This window comes from Cyprinus carpio, chromosome A9 (genome assembly GCF_018340385.1).
Source record: "Cyprinus carpio isolate SPL01 chromosome A9, ASM1834038v1, whole genome shotgun sequence".
Taxonomy (NCBI): Eukaryota; Metazoa; Chordata; class Actinopteri; order Cypriniformes; family Cyprinidae; genus Cyprinus; species Cyprinus carpio.
Window position 1 is genome coordinate 5208136 of NC_056580.1, and position 12750 is coordinate 5220885.

General features: G+C 37.6%; 1 protein-coding gene across 3 annotated transcripts in view; it reads left to right on the top strand.

Annotated features, from left to right (window-relative positions):
• Window positions 1-2046: 2046 nt before the first annotated feature.
• Window positions 2047-12750, top strand: part of LOC109082322 (cyclin-dependent kinase 16) — a 73065-nt gene continuing 62361 nt past the window's right edge. For 2 of the 3 annotated variants that reach the window (XM_042763252.1, XM_042763251.1), the window contains exon 1: window positions 2047-2515. The gene's annotated coding sequence lies outside the window, so the exon portion shown is untranslated. The remainder of the gene's footprint in view (window positions 2516-12750) is intronic. The other variant, XM_042763250.1, reaches the window with a different exon arrangement.

Below are 12750 nucleotides of genomic sequence, written 5' to 3' on the forward strand. Positions count from 1 at the left end.
TTTCAGTAGCTAAGCTCTTTTTTTTGATCAAGTAGCGTGGTAGCGTCAACAAAAGCTGACGTTACATTATCCAAAGCATTTCTGAAACTCAAGCTCAAATCGGAAATATAACTGCTAAGGATCACTGATCCTGGACCAGTAAAAGTGACGCCACCGCCACTAAACCTCGTAACGTCATTGGCTCCTCAAACTGTCAGTCAAACCTCATTATTCTTCCCGCCTCTCTCGTGAATGAAGTGCGGCGCGCAGTTTGGAGGATCTTAGTTTGTTTGCAGTATGCAGGTAAATAAAATAACTGTTGATTGAATAAGTACAGCGTTCAATAAGTACAGCGTTCTCTTTACTCAAGAAACACTATATTTATAAAGGCTAATGTTTTTTTTGTATTTGAGGAGCGGAGAAGAGTGTCTTAGCATTTGTTGTGAAGTCACAGTCAGATAGCTTGTGAGAAGCGCTGAATCTTTTATAATGTGATACTTTGGCCAAATAACAGAAAAAAACTGAGCGCCCACATAGCGACAGAAAACTGTACAACCTGCAAATTCATGATGCCCGTAGATGCCCGTACTGCCTTCGAATGTGTCCTTAATGACGGGGGAAAACATTCGAAACATTCCAAAACTTAGTATTTAAACTTGATTTTGGTGAAACGTTAATAATATAATGAATGACACATGCAACGATGCAAATAAATGTAGCCTAAGTTATTTGTAGGCCTATACATCTGTACAGTAAGATTTCATTAATGTTAGCTAATGTAACTAACATGAACGTACAATGAACAATACATTTATTACAGCATTTATTCATCTTTGATTATGAAAATACAGTCGTTCATTTGTAGTTCATGTTAGTTCACAGTGCATTAATTAATGACAACAAACACATCTTGATTTTAATAATGCATTAGGTAAATGTTGAAAGTATTGTTCATTCTTAGTTCGTGTTACCTACACTAGTTAACTAATGTTAACTAATGAACCTTATTGTGAAGGGTTACCATTTACATTTAGTCCTTTAGCAGACACTTTTATCCAAAGCAACTTACAAATGAGCACAATGGAAGAAATCAAAATCAACAAAACAGCAATGATATATAAGTGCTATAAAAAGTCTCAGTTAGCTTAACGCAGTACATGTAGCAAGGTTTTTTTTTTTATTATTTAGTGGCCTTTTTTGCTTTTGTTAATTGTATAATAAATAAAAAGAAAACAAAGATAGAATACAAAAAGATTAGAGAAGCAAGTTTTTTTGTTGTTGTTGTTGTTTTAAGAAAACAAGCAGTTAGTAAATAAATAGTTTTTAGAGTGCAAGTCTTTTATTTCTTGATTCTTGAAGATGGTTAAGACTGATTTTTGTTGCCAAATTGATTTGGAACAGCTGTTTAATAAACAACTAAACTGAACTATTATGCCTGTCTATCTGCTTGACTGACAGTTGTATTGATCACTGAGAGAGCATTGACTTGGTATGATGTTGGTTCAATATAAAAATGATTTTTTTTTTTTTAAATAGCTTAGATGTAGTAAACTACTTTTGCTGTGTTGCTGTAGCTTAGCTTGCTACATTTCACAGGGCTGTAGCTTTAGTGTAGTGAAGCTTCATTTAATGAAGAGTAACTGTTAGCTTAGCTTACTAAATTTTCCAAGTAGCTTGCCCAACACTGTATATATATATATATATATTAAATGTTCTAAAAACCAAACCAAATCCTGGCTAACCAAAAACAAACCATAAAAACTAGTGTTGTGGGAACCAAAAATTGTTAGCTTGGTTAGTGTTTGGATTATATCCACAAATTGAAAATGAAATCGCAAATATAATTTACAATTCCTTTTGAATATTGTCCTAAATATCATTCCATACATGTTTACTTTAAAGGTGTTGTTAAGACTGACGTGAACTTTCACAACCCACTAAAATTCTGATCCCAAAAATAACTTCACGGCTTTAAGTTGCATATTTTTAATAGTTCGTATGATTTTGGAATGATTATTGTTGCTGACTGTTTTACAGTAAACTCGTCATCAATCATTCATCGAAAAGAGGCGGAACTTAGCTGGAAACAGCAGCAGAGGTTCAATTAAAAATGAGCACGATATTGGTACAGAGAAGATCAGCGAGCCTCTAAAATATCTTTTTAATATCATCTAGCCTATTTTTAATGTCATGCTGAACTATTAGGAATACTCTCACAGATTTCTAAAGGCGCATATGTGCACGTTGGCGTATGAAGAGGGGTGATTCCGATACGGGATGTTTACGGTAACGCACATCAGCGCGAGCTTCATCACGGAGGAGAGGGCAACGCGGTCACGTGATCACGAGGAGTCCCGGACAGAGAAATCCGTGCATCTGTTCAGCGGAGACTGAGCTCGAGCACTTGAAACATTCACGCAGGCACAGTGCAGCTGTTCTTCAGTCGGATGTGAACGTGACGCGCTCTCCTGCAGTGCGCGGTGTCCCTGAAAGCGCCTGTGTCAGCACTGAACGCTCGCGTCGCGTCTCGCCGCAGGTAGGCTACTGTACGACCCGCTGCGGCGGTTTCCTCGTGACCACGGATCTATTATGCTTTACATGTTAGTTCAGTTATGAACTTTGAGTAGAGTTAGTGCTGATTTAGCCCGTGTTTGCGGTATCTCACTGAGCCTGTGCATTAATGCACGATTTCTCCGTGATTAAAGCGTGCTGTCGTGCACTGTTTGGCATGCACTGATTTCAGCATATGTGCGACGGACTGAAATGACGCATATGTTTCAGCCTGGGCCAGGGGGTCAAAATGTTAATGTACAGAGAGTTGCTTTAAGAGATGTGCTTATATCATTTAAAGAGACAGTTCACCGTTCCCTAAACATGACTTTCTTTTTTTAGATGGAACACAGTATGAGAAATTCTGAAGAATGTTCTCGCTGCTCTTTTACACACAATAGCTGTGTCTGAAATCACTCTCTCCTTCACTGTTCCCTATATAGTGTATGGCAGTTTAGTGCACTATATCAGAAAGGTAATTATCGCATATTTTATAATCATTCCCCAAATTATCATCACATCTCCATCATCTCTTGTAAGTGAACAACAACGCCACCTCAGTAAATCAGTAAAACATGGAACTGAGTTAATGCCTAAATAATATATTTCGTTTTAATAATGCATGTAATAGCCCAACCTTGAAAGAAGAAATAATAAAGATGTAAACGGCATCTCTCATTCAATCTCGCTCGCTCCCGCTCTCTCCTCCGTCCTCTCCGCATTGGATTGTGGGAAATAGTGCTTCAGCGAGTGTACATCAGTTGTACATAGAGAGGACTGTGGGTAAAAAGTAGTGAATGAATGTAGGGAATGAACTCGTTCAAAATGGCCGACACCCGATCTAGTGCACTATATAGGGGATAGGGAGCGGTTTTGCACACAGGTAATGAAAGAGTGAGACAGTAAGCAGGTAGGGAGGGGCTACTAGAATACAGAGCTATTGTTTACAAACAAACAACAAAGTTTAAACAGCTTTATGTCGCCGTCATAACCTCTGGCATGCACACTGATTCCAACAGATTGTGTTTTAGGATTTCTGAGCAAATATGCAAATAGTTTTTCTGCAGAACTATTTGTTAAATCTACTGGACAGTACAGCTTAGACCAGCATTTACATTCCACATCCACATAGATCTGGCCTTGCTTTACAAAACTAGCATTTTACAGTCCAGTCCTGTTGGGGAACCAGCATAGTTTTCACCACACATACAAAATGTTTGAGAAGCACTAGTGTAGGGTACTTGTTGTCAACGACAAAACAGTGTCAGTGAAGACCACACATGATATATATGACACATGTGATGTGTAAAAAAGAATAGAAGTGTAGAAGAAAACAAGAACAATGTGCAAGACCCCACAGCTGGGACAAGAAGCCCCTGGCGAAACTTTTGCAGAATGTATAAATGACTTTTGATGTCATATAGTTCACTCCATGTAACCCTATCATATTGCCCTTGGGGCTTCTTACCCCATCTTACCATCACTATATTCTTAACGTGCATCATCAGAAAAATGTGAAAACTATGGTTCAGTGGGTCTAGAACTGTTGCCTGTTGCACAGCAAGAAGGAGACAGATTTGAGTCCTGACTCAGCCGAAACTATCCTGTAGGGTTCACATGTTCTCCCCTTGTCTGCATGTTTCTCTGAGTGCTTCAGTTTCCCCCACAATCCAAAGACATGCAGCATAAGTGAGCTGTATGTGTGATTGTATGTTCTGGAGTGGACTGACATCTGTCCAGGGTTTTTATCTGCCTTTGGCCTGAAATGCTGGGATGGGCTCTGGCTCTTTCATGAGCCTACAGATGTGTGGAAATGGATGGATGTATGGACGGTTGTGTGTATTGGGGGCACATGGTAGTATCCCTACCCTTACCCCTATCAAGACATTTTATTCCGAACATGTTAGCAATGTAATTTTTTTTACATGACCACAAATTATTTGAATTTTATTGTGAAAAATTACAGTTCCTGTGTGACATTTATGATGATTTTTCGGAGCTTGGCAGTATTAATCACTGTTCACTTGAACTGTATCAAATCACGATATAGACTAGTATCTGTAAATATTAAGCCACAAAAGTCAATTTAAATAGGAATCCTGCTAGTTCTGTGTCTGTTAATGAATGACGCAGATGCATGGTTTCATGTAGACTACTACACACATAATGCACACACCTGACTCTCACAGTGATTTCTGCTCTGAGAATCTCTTCATGAGCATTTGTCCGTTTGATTTGAGTAAAACTAGCATCATATCACGTACACAGAACTGTAAAGGTGTTCACGGCAACCTGTCAAAATAAAAGTGTGGTTTGATTTGAAGACATTTTTCAGTAGAATGTACAATAGGTGACCAACCAAAATGAGCTTTCTACCGCCGCGAGTGCATTTACAGCTTTTGACCGCTGAGTGGTTAACCACAAGTTTTCAAACAAGCGCATCAAAGCACATTTTCGCGAATAGCTGTCAGCTTCGCCTCACCGATGTGTTACATTTGACGGCTGCAGTCAGGAAAAATGAAACTTTAGTTGAAATATTTAATATTCACAGATGAAAGTTTAGTCCTTATGAAGTCTTATATAAGTTATATTTTAAAAATCCTTTAAAGGAGCCATGTGTAATGTCTGGCAAAAAAATCAAGTCATACTCCACATTCCATACCAGATGGGGGCAGTATGCCTCAATAAAGTGAATTGGTCTACTCTAGAGTAACAAACGAGAAACGGCATAGTCTCTATGCTCCGCCCCTACCTTCACAACAACCCTAGAGCCATAGCCGAAGCCTAAAAGGACGTTTGCCTCCAGAGGAACGTTGGGTGATGTCAAGTGATTTTGAAACATGACATCTTCAAGCTACTCCCCTTCACCTTTACCAGTGAATATGTTCATATTCATTTTGTTCATATTACAATTTGAATTGTATATACACATTATTATAATTAAATTAATTTGACAGACAGCATTCTGTCAACATCATTGGTCAACATCAGACAGCTGATGTTGACCAAGCTAGCACCAACCAACGTAACCAGAGCTGCCAACTCTCAAGCATTCACCGTGAGACACACGCAATTGACTCTTTTCACACGCTTTCAAAAACTTGACCGCTCTGAATATAGTGAGTGAGTGCGCGCGCGGCCGGGGCGCTCTCTCTCTCTCTCTCTCGGTTTCATTATCATCGAAGACATTTCAAGCTTCTTAGGTAATGTTACACTTTTAGCATCAGCTTGGTAGAGACGGGCTTTGGTAGATAACAGGTGAAAACCGGATCGGATCTGTGGGTAAGTTATAGCTAGCTTACTATCAAACGCAGCTACGGTTAGCCATCGCTAACATTAGCACGTTTATCGAACAGCCTTCGATACATTTCTATGTTATAACTTCCCGAAAAAAATACGCAAACATATAAAACAAACTTCTAGCGAAATACTAACAGCATCTTACTTACCAATCCAAAAGAAATGTTGCAAGTTCGGAGTCAAAGCTCATTTCTTTCAAGTCCATCAGTTGTCTCCAGCGATGGAAAGCAGTGCCGATGTTTACTCTGTTTCGGCTCCTTTTCTTATCGGATTTGATTTGTGATTCCGAGCGCGGTTGCTTGACATCAGCTTCAAGTACGCCCACAACCTGTGCGAGTTATTCGTGTATTGCAGGTTGGCTGGTGGTTATGTTGCCCACATACCGCCTCCCATGGCCGAAACTGGTATTACGACACCTGTCGGGCCGTGGCTAGTAATGCTAATGCTAATTAAGGTTGATATCTCTGCAGCACTATAACTTGACATTTTTTTAATGACATCATCGCCCTTATTTCTTCTCATTCTTTTGATGCGTGTAGGTCATTTTTTGGATATTTTTACCTCAATTTTTACACATGGCACCTTTAATAAAACAGCATGCATTTTTGTCACACACATACTTTGTTATTCGTTACCTGTTCTTTATTTTGACAGATAACTTCTTGGGAAAAAGACATCTGTCTGTACACTGATTAAGAAATTGTTGCGTGTTTTATAAATTATTTTCTTTATTTTAGTAAAACGTGAGGCACTGTATAATTTAGCTCCCATTATTTAGGCCTATTTAAAACAAGAAACGAATAAATTAAACCTGAACGATTTAGCTAAATCACTGAAACGGATTAATAAAACGTCCTCACGTTTAAACTCAAGTTCTCTCATTATAATCAACGAAATACACACAATGTAAAAAAGAGCTTCATTAATTGACAACTTCAGTGATTTTAAAGAGAGCCTTCTTTTCTTGCTTTCATACAATTTAAGTAAAGTAAAAAAAAAAAAATGCAGCTGTATTTAAATGCAGGTGTGTATCATTTTCCTTAAAATATCAGAGTGCAAGATTTGCGTTGCGCGAATGATGTTGAGTGCGACTCGCAGCATTTATTCTTATTTGTTTACATGTTTTATCTTCATTACAAATCTTGTTTGGTTTTATTTTGGATAATTGCATGTAAAAAATTATTTACTTTGTAATGCATATGCAAAATGTGAAACTTCCATCTTATTCGCAGTCTATAGCATTTTATAATTATTTGTACAATAATATTTTACTTAACCTGCTTTATATCTTTATTATTTAATGCAAAAGATTTATTAAAACAAGTGTATAAGAGTCATTAATCCATTTGATCTTGATCAAGAACAACTAATGATCAACGAATTGGAGCAGCATCAGCCGTTAGATCATTTTAAAACATCAAATAGCCTTCAATTTACAGGTTATAACTGCATCTGTCTCGGCTGTAGACTTGTGAAGATTTGTTTTTAATGCTGATCCCATACTGTAACCTAAAAGAAATGTGCTCTGTTACTATTCATATTCAAGTGTTTGTGTGAAAATTATCAATGCGCATGCAGGACAGGGAGGGGCCCTCTAGATCACTTTAATTTTTTCCTGATAATGAAATAACTTAAAATTGGGGTGCCTCACATACATGAGAAATATATCTATTCTATCTATATATATTAGGGGTTGCACGACTACTGATTTCTGCTAGTCGATTTCTTATTTAAAAAATACTCGAGTTACTCGACTACTCGTGGTTCATGCTGTAAATGAAAAGACATGAAATAGTTCTTATCAATAAATGCTTATTAATTCATAGCAAAATGCAACAGTTACATATGTAAACTGTCAAAACTTTATAATTGTGACATTACATATTTAAATTTCACAGTAACAGCCAGTATTTGTATCTGTATTTGTATCTGTAACAATCACAAAATTATTTGTATCTACAGTCGTATAAAACCAGGTGGAACGTAGGCCTATAATTACTTGATAAGACCGTTATGACTATCTTTTTTTTTTCATGGTTATCACTGAACAAGTATGCCGTGTTAAACTAAAATAATTATTAATTTCTAAAATAATATTTATAATGCAAGCAGAGAGATGTCTTGACAAATGTTTAGTGATCATTTGAACACGACTGAATTAATTCAGTGCGCACATTTTCATTACGCAGAACTCTTTAAGTGAGTCTTTTTTTTTTTTACTTCACTAAACAAATGTGCACGTGCCACGCAAACCAGCAAAAGATAAAGATGCAAACATGTAGATCAAGTAGAAAATGTATCTTTATCTAAGTTGATTATTAGCCTACTCTTGAGAGAGAACTGGTTTGGTTTTTGAGAGACTGAGGCGTGCAACGCGGCTGTTTGATTGGTGAGCGCACTGTGCTTATTACATTCATTCGTATCATATCATAGCCTAAGGTTTAAATCATTGCCTTTTAAATATCTACAAATAATAGAACGTGTATGATGTATTATTTTATAGGTGATATTACTCTTGCCAAGCTCTGATTTCTGAGAGATGCACAGAGAGGCAACAGCAATGCGGTGTTTGAACTGCGCTCTTTTCGTTCATAAAGTTTACATTCATTCACTTCACACTCTATTGCGTGACTTTAGAGGTCTGTATATACTATTGCGCTGATCCCCTGGCTCAACTGTTATCTAGCAAACACCAGACTGTGCCAGCTTCAGCCGAATATTCAGGCAGAATTATTCCTTGTCCGTTATTCGTTTTTGAAGCCATTATCTGTGCCTTTCCTAATAAGATATTCGCCTTCGGGCACACCCCTAACTATTACATTACATATTTTAATTTTACATGCAACATAGATAAAGTCATAGAAAGTAACAGCTACACGAAATATTGTAATCCTAAAATTCACGTCGTACTTGCAAACTCTGTGCATGAATTATGGTTAATGCATGCTCTCAAGTAGTCGATCGTGTCCGACAGCGCCGACTAGTGGTTAAAGTAGTCGATCACTCGACTACTCGACTAGTCTATGCAAGCCCTAATATATATATACATATATATCTACAGAAAGCTTGAAATGTCTACTTTAAAATGAACAAATTAAAAACGAAAGCATTATGTAATCTGTGAAGGTTGCATTTCTCTTTAAAGGCACGTACAGTATACTGTGGAGATGAGAGTCAGCACTGTGAATTATTAATAAATAATTAGAATGTCTCCTTTTTCACAATTATTAGGCTACTTCTGCCTGTGCTTTGTGGCAAACTTAATGCATGTGCTTGAGCGCGGAATATATTAAGGCTCATTATGGATTATAGATGTAAATTTGATATAAATGTGTGATTAGTTGAATAATGACTTATATGAATGACTACTAGTAACTAGAAAAATCTAACGTGGGGGCAGACCTATTAAATACCCTCTAGACATCTCTGTTAAAGTTTTTAAAGCATTTTATACACGTTTGCATAAATTCTTCTTTCAGAACGGTCTGTAATGGAGAGATGCCTTAACATTGATTTTTCCTCTGAAACACAAAAATTAAAATTTAAATAAAACACATAAGCTTTTATCACTGGAGCTATGCAATCTGGACAATGGACCGTTCGACCACTGAATCCAGCAGTGTCTGACATAATATCGAAGTAAGTGTGCATCATTGATCATTGTTCTCACTACAATATTTTCTCATAGCATGATATCTGCAGTTTAGTTTAAAGATGAATTAGCATGCACCTATAGCACTCCTCGCTGTCATTAAAACACCATGCCACAGGAAAAGTGATCAAGCGCATCCACTAAATATGTACAGTAGGTGGACAACCAAAATGGGTATTACCGCCACAATTACAAAATCCTCATTTCCAAACAAATAACAATAAGTCAGTTGCGTGTTAAAATCATTTGTGAAACTACCACCAGGTGGCGCAAAGGGACGGATTGCGAACTGAATGTAATTGTAAAATGTTGGTTTGTAAACAGAGATGAAAGGACGAAGTAAAAAAACAATAACATTATAATATAACATTGTAATATCCTTAAAAACCATTCAAAAATTTACAGTGAGGTCATTTCAAGACATGGCTACAGTCTACGCATCAAAAATTAAAAGAAAGACCTTTACACAAAGGCTCTTATGCATGCTATTGTTATTTAACAGTCATAACATATATAAGCCTTTATATATATATATATATATAATATATTAGTGCTGTCAATCGATTAAAAAAAATTAACTAATTAATCGCACAATCTTTTGAAATTAATCGCGATTGATCGCAATTTAAAGACAAACTTTTTGGATATGTAAATGTAAAATGTAAATAATTAATGTAAACTCAAGACAAAGAAACTATTTAAATTCAAAATATGATTGTTTATTGGAATTTTTGTTTAACTTGTAACACAGATTTTCTCATGTAAACAACATACCTGCAATAAAACCATCAATATCCTCCAAATTAACTGTTGGCTTGAAAGCCATATTTATTACAGAAATAAAAAAACAGGCATGTAAGTGCCATTTGAATTTCAAAACAATCAATGCCAATAAAAAACAAAAATGATTTCCATGTTGAATTCTAAGTGGACTGCAAAAAAATTCCAAAGTGTAGTCATTGCAAATATGGAAATTGGAAAATAATAATAATAAAGGAATGAATACAAACACAATTGTACTCATTGTAACGTTGTATTGCTGAGAGTTGAGAACATTAATTATGAAGTAGAAACTATTTTGCTTAGTCCTCCTTTACATTCAGCCAGTTGCTGAGACAGACCAGTCTGTTGACATTATCAGGGGACAATGTGGCCCTTTTCTTTTGAATGATGTGACCTGAGAGTGAGAACAGTCTCTCACAAGGCACCGTTGTAGCAGGGGTTGACAGATACTTGCATGCTATTGGTGCCAGCCTTGCATGTGTTGCTTCTCTCTTTTTCCACCACTGTAGTGGACAACCCTTCATGTGCAATTTGGGCTCTGCTTTGTAGTGGTTAAGACACTGTTCTATGGACTCTTCCTCTTCATCTGACTCTGAATCAGAAGAAACCAGCAAGACGGAGATCCTTCTCTTCTTTGGTGGCTGTTGGTCTGTTGTCTCTTTAGACTCTTGTTTTCCAGGACTCTGTCCCATTAACAGCTTGCTTAGTGAAGCCCACACCTCATTCCTTTCATCTTTGGGAAGACACTTTAGGTCTTTAAACCTTGGGTCAATTGCAGTAGCGATCTTCAGCCATGTGAGATTAGTGCTGTCCTTCCTTTTAGATAGGTCTGAAGTAAAATCATTTTTGAATTTAACTACATAGGCTGGATCATCCTCTGTGGACTCCATAATTTTGAACAAGTGGCACAAGGCTGGCAATACCACTGAGCAGGAGATGTACTGCTCTCCTCCCAGCAGTTCAGTTACATATCTGCAATGGAAAGCACAAGATGTTGCTATTAAATGCAAAGAAACTAATTTTGTGCCAGTATGTAACATGTACACTTACACTCTCACACTCACTCATTCTCTCTCTCTCTCTCTCTCTCTCTCTCACACACACACACACACAAACACACACAAACACACACAATTGTATTTTATTTACATTACATTGTTCAACACCATATTTATTTCTTCTTCACCTTTTTAATAATGTTTTACACTAATCTTAACTTATTTTTATTTTACGCAGCATGCCTTGGCAGCGGGCACACAGGCACACACAGATTGGGGGATAGTGAAAACAGACAAGAGACGGAGAAAATAATATTAATCTACCTGCAAGGTTCAAGTAGTTCCTCCAGCTTTTGCAGTTTGGCGAGCTCCTGTGTGGTCAACATGGCAACATTGCTCTTTTGCTGAGCCAGGGTAGTGGTCAGTGGAGATTTGTTTCGCTGAATTCGCTTGACCATCTCTAGGGTAGAATTCCATCTAGTCGTAACGTCCTGAACGAGAGATTCTTGTTTCTGTCCACATGCAACTTGCTGTTCCATTAGTTCGTGAGCGTTGGATGGACTATGCTTAAAGTGCCCAACAATCTTACGACATTTAGCTAGGACACTTTCAAATCCACTGCCGTGAATGGAAACTGTGACAGTTCGTTGCAAAATGTTGGCCGTGCAGGGCAGGTGTTCAAATGGAAGTAGTCTCGCGGCAGCAACCATATTACGAGCACTGTCAGTGCCAAGTGTGCTTAACTTGTCCTCGATTTTCCATTCTCTTGCCACATCGAGAAAATGATCCGCACATGCCTCAGCGTACTGTCGTTCCTCAGTTTTAGACACGGTTAGTGCGAATGAATGCAATTTCCATTCTTTATCAACGAAGTGCGCTGTGATGCCTACGTAGTTGTCATTGCTCACAGAAGTCCAGTGGTCCCCTGTCAGTGCGATGTGTGTCGCTTGCTGTAACATGTTCATCCTCCGTGCCTTCTCATCGTCATACAAAGTGTGTATTTTTGACATGATGGTTCCTCTTGAGGGCATATTGTATGAGGCGTCTCCGGATGCAGTTCTAATGATGTCCCGCAGTCCATCGTCATCTACTATGTTGACGGGTCGGCAGTTTTTAGCTATCCAAATAACCAACGCATTCATTACCTTATCACTTACAGATCTTGTCATTTTACCACGAACGCACTCCTGCAATTTACATTGGCGAGGCCCCGTAGAGATGGTTTCGGTGGGGTGTTTTGCTTTTAAGTGATATGCCAAAGACGAATTACTTCTGTGGTAATTAAATTCGGCTTTGCAAAATGCACAGATTACTTTTGTTTTATCCACAGAACCATCCGGCAGAGTTTTATACTGAAACTTTCCGTCTAAAAGTCTTTCCTTGGTCTTATCCACATTTCTTTGCACGTTGAACACACATGGGCCACAACCGGAAATAAAAAAAACTGCAACCGTGTTAATTGCGTAAATTTTTTTTAACGCGTTAAAT